Raw genomic sequence first — 5,000 nt, 5'->3', positions numbered from 1 at the left:
CTATAAGTCTAGGAAAGCACAGTCAGCCCATCTATCCCTTTCTTGTACATCTATTAGTCTCGAGTAAAAACAGATTAAATTTGTGGTACATGATCTTCCCTGTCTGAAACCATATTGTTTTCTTCCAGGTGTTTTACCCATCTATTCTTGATAGTCTTCTCACAAATTTTGGCTACAGTGCTTGTTGTGTGTGTTTGGCTACAGTGCGTGTATGTGATGCCCGCATTGGCATGCATGGATGTATAATTGAACAGACGTATGTGACATCACTGGCAGGACTAAAAGTGAATTTGGTTGAAGGAGAATGCAAAGGTGACACAGAAAGAGGGACGAGGGAAAATGTAATAAACATAGGCGATGACTGACTTACGCGAACGATGCGATACGACGGAGATAAGAGATAAGATAGAGTTTCAGGCAAGGTGAGAAGAAAAACAGGTGCGATAAAAAAGAAAAAATCATCCCGGGGAGGAAGGGGGACAGGGAGAATGCCTGTGTTTTTGGGAATATCCCTAATGCTATTACTGGCCCATGAAAAGAAGAAGAAGAAGAAGAAAAAATAATGACTACAACATTCACCTATGAATACAAAACCTGCCCATGTCGAAGGAGGCGGGGCTTATCAATTACGCCTAAAGCCGACGTGGCGTCATGTCGACAATGATGGTATTTCCATAAACTATATGCATTCTGTTTTTGTTTTTTCAAATCTACTTTTGCCTCCCGTTTGCTAAACAACCTAAAAACTCATTTCATTCAGTTCACACGTGGGAAGTTCTTTTTTATATATTATCAGTTTATTCATCCACCTATGTCGTAAGAGCCGGTCCTGTGGTTATTTTGTTTGCCGATCTTTGAATTCTTTATTATCGCTTTCTTTTGGTGTAATTACCACACCATTGCTGTGTGTGCGTGCGAATGTCAGAAGTAGCCATTCTTCACCTCACTGTTTTCACGCGGTTTCTCTGGTCATGGACTGTTGGTGGTAGACAGAGCCAAGGTCTAAATATACAGGTCAGACCGTTTGAATTATTGTGCGCAGCTTCTGACGTCATTAGGCTGAGTCCGTTTTCTCTTTGTGAAACACTGAAGAAAACTGTGAAACGCCAAGGAAGACAGGAACTATAATATTTTATTTATTATATATATATATCATATATATTATATATTCATATATATAGACAGGAACTATAATATTTTATATATATTTATATATATATTTTATATAATATTTGTCAGAATATAACTAATTGCGTGCAGCGGTGCGAGCGAAGGTAACGTCATTCCCGAACGACGCGCCAGCTTCAACTGACAGCTATAGGGCCCGCGAACCCCACTTTGAACAGCCAGGTGACGTTCACGGGCCCGCTGCGCCAACTCCCTCGAAATTCGGTCGGAAGTGGTTAGACCTTATATTCTTAGATCTTGGACAGAGCAATTGTAGCAAGGTCATACCTCCAAGAAAACATTGAAACTAGTAGTTATGTAAATATATCTCGATTAACAGTTTTATGTCTCTCATAGCAATATGTAAATATGTATGAGTGTTTGTACTAATATTACATATAGTAACAATTGTAGTTTGTGATCTGGTTTGTGCATAGTACTCCTAAATATGAACTATGCCCTTCTTATGTACAGCCGTCAAGACAGCGGTCTTGTTCGGCTATAGTAGCCTCTCCTCCCAACTTCCTTATTCTATCTATCCTCCCCTATACTTACTGACGGAAATCCAAGGAGAGCTCAAGTTTCTCTTCATCCGGTTATCACAGAACTCATGGACCATTTCCTTCATTAAAGTGATGGTAACACATTACTACCCAAATTCCTGTTTAATTTACATTAACATGTGTTCTTAATACCACCAGGCAACTTTCTGCAGCCAAGGAAAATCCTTTGAGTAGCGAGAGACTTAGACCTATCTATATTGACCATATCATTGCTACTCATGATATGTATATTTGCTCTGGCTGTAAGATGATTTCATTCAGTCAAAGGGTCCTATCACCCACCTCATGTTCCGTAGCATCTTTTGGACTCTCAGCGTCAACCTAGACAGAAGTGATCTTTTGACAGGACGACCACATGAAGGTAAGACAGAGACCCGTTTTCCACAAATGCAACGTTCAATACAGTCCCACATCTCAGACGCTTTATTGTATATCATTTTCTAACCTTCCAAAGCCAAGTTGGCAACTTTGGTGATTTTGTTCTGGCCAACCCCGGACGACCTTGCTCAGCTTTGTTGTTACATGCCTCTGGGATAAGAACTATCCCAATTATTCCATTAAAATGAATTGAGAATAATAAAGAGTTTGTTCAAATTGTCACCAAGCGATTTCATCCGTCTTGGAAACACTACTTTTCATGTTCCTCTGGCTCCAGCCAACTCACCTGGATTCCCTCTTTCTAGTGACGTCAGCAGGTTTCTACTCCTTCCTCTCTTCCACCTCCTGCATTTTCCGTATCAGAAACTTCTTCCTCTCCCTCCACCTCCCACAGCATAGCCCCGCCCATCGTACGATCATTGCATCCATCTTGGATGACGTTGCAGATTCCTGAGTCACGAGGTTCTAATTTTCTTCCTTCACCTTCCCTTCCTCCGTTTCTTCCTTCCCGTCTCCTTCCCACTCATCTTCACTTTTCTATTCCTTTTCCCCCTCCTCATTTATTTTTCTCTCTCCTCCTCCTCCTCAGTTTTCCTTCCGACATATCAATTTTCAGCTTCTTCTTCATCTCCGCATTCTTAAAGGTCTTTTCTTTTTTCTTTTCTTTTTTACAGACACTAGGATTGCACCTCTTGTACGTCTCGTCACCACCGAGACCAAAGCAGATCAGTTGACAGTCGATGACGTCAAAGGTTCTTATTTTGGCTCTTCTCTGCACCCTCCCTCCTTCCCTCATCCTATTTCTAACGCATCTTGTACTTCGTGTCTTTTATCTTGACGAATACTTGCGTCACTAATGTTGCTTATTAGTTGGTTTGTTGATGTACAATTTTCAACGAATTATGGATTTCCTCTCATTTCTAATTATTTTTAATTATCTTTCCTCTCTAATAAGTTTCCTTCAAGTTCAAAAAAGACTAAATACCTGGAGGGGTAAATTGTTAATACGGTGAACTATTGTAGTTTTCTGTTTAAGCTGACGACAAGCGATTTCATTCATCCGAGGCATTGGGTACCGGCGGACTGCAAGTCTCGAGCCAAAACAAGACGTAAAAAGTACACCGACAAGTTACGATACGGATTACCCCCTTCAACTAAACACCGTACGTGTGTGTGTGTGTGTGTGTGTGTGTGTGTGTGTGTGTGTGTGTGTGTGTGTGTGTGTGTGTGTGAGTGTGTGTGTGTGTGTGTGTGTGTGTGTGTGTGTGTGTGTGTGTGTGTGTGTGTGTGTGTGTGTGTGTGTGTGTGTGTGTGTGTGTGTGTGTGTGTGTGTGTGTGTGTGTGTGTGTGTGTGTGTGTGTGTGCGTGCGTGCGTGCGTGCGTGTGTGTGTGTGTGTGTGTGCGTGCGTGTGTGTGTGTGTGTGTGTGCGTGTGCGCGTGTGCGTGCAGAAATAGACATAAAGAGACACATACATTATACAAACGTACATAAAGGCATACGTACACATATATACCTGCATACATACAAACAAAGAGAGAGGGAGAGAGAGAGAGAGATCGGCCTCCATCACATGTCTGTTTCCGGTAGTCGAGCACCACCAGCCTCCTCCTCCCTTCGGAAAGTTTCCTTCGTGTGTGTGTCTCTCTCTCTCTCTCTCTCTCTCTCTCTCTCTCTCTCTCTCTCTCTCTCTCTCTCTCTCTCTCTCTCTCTCTCTCTCTCTCTCTCTCTCTCTCTATTCTCTCTCTATCTCTCTCTCTCTCTCTCTCTCTCTCTCTCTCTTCTCTCTCTTCTCTCTTCTCTCTCTCTCTCTCTCTCTCTCTCTCTCTCTCTCTCTCTCTCTCTCTCTCTCTCTCTCTCTCTCTCTCTCTCTCTCTCTCTCTCTCTCTCTCTCTCTCTCTCTCTCTCTCTCTCTCTCTCTTGTGCACCTTCCTTAACCACAAGGTTTCTCTCTGGTGTTCTATTTGGCGCTCGTGATCGGTAGCTGTTACCCTCCCGAATGAGAGATCAGAGCATATTGCTCCATCTTTGGGTAATGCTGTGGTCACACACACACACACACACACACACACACACACACACACACACACACACACACACACACACACACACACACACACACACACACACACACACACACACACACACACACACATACACACACACACACACACGCACACACACACACACACACACACACACACACACATACACACAGTCAAACACACACACACACACACACACACACACACACACACACACACACACACACACACACACACACACACACACACACACACACACACTGTGCCTATCTCGATCTACAAAAGGCATTTGACAAAATACCACACAAGAAATTAATAGGAAAATTAGAATCAATAGGTGGCATTGCAGGTAATTTATTAGAATGGATGAAAGATTTCCTGACTAGGAGAAAAATGAGGGTAGTAATTAGAGACAAATACTCGATATGGGAAGACATGATAAGTGGTGTTCCACAAGGGTCAGTGCTGGCTCCAATCATGTTTGCCATATACATAAACGACATGGACGAAGGAGTTGAATGTTATATGAATTTCTTCGCAGATGACGCAAAAATATTAAAGAAAGTATCAACAGAAGAGGACTGTGGCTCATTACAATCAGACCTGGACAAAATCTGGAAATGGACTCAAAAGTGGGAAGTGAACTTCAATATCAAGAAGTGTAGTATAATGGAGTTTGGAAAAAGCAGAAACAGAATTTCAAAAAAATACAAAATTGGTGAAAAAAGTGCACTCGGAAAGGAACCTTGGAGTGATAATCAGCAAAGACATGACACCGGACAGACATATAAACAAAATAGTCGGTGAAACCTACAACCTACTAAGGTCCATGAAAGTGGCTTTTGAATA

The 5,000-nt window shown here is 42.2% G+C and overlaps 1 protein-coding gene across 2 annotated transcripts in view; it reads right to left on the bottom strand.

Annotated features, from left to right (window-relative positions):
- Bet5 (blocked early in transport 5) overlaps nucleotides 1-5,000 on the bottom strand; it is a 91,340-nt gene that overhangs the window by 62,775 nt on the left and 23,565 nt on the right. The gene's annotated exons all lie outside the window — the stretch shown is intronic.

This window comes from Oratosquilla oratoria, chromosome 2 (genome assembly GCF_046742065.1).
Source record: "Oratosquilla oratoria isolate Oo_2021 chromosome 2, ASM4674206v1, whole genome shotgun sequence".
In the NCBI taxonomy this organism is placed as follows: Eukaryota; Metazoa; Arthropoda; class Malacostraca; order Stomatopoda; family Squillidae; genus Oratosquilla; species Oratosquilla oratoria.
Note: the sequence above shows the minus strand (reverse complement) of the source record. Positions and strands in the feature narration are given on the sequence as shown.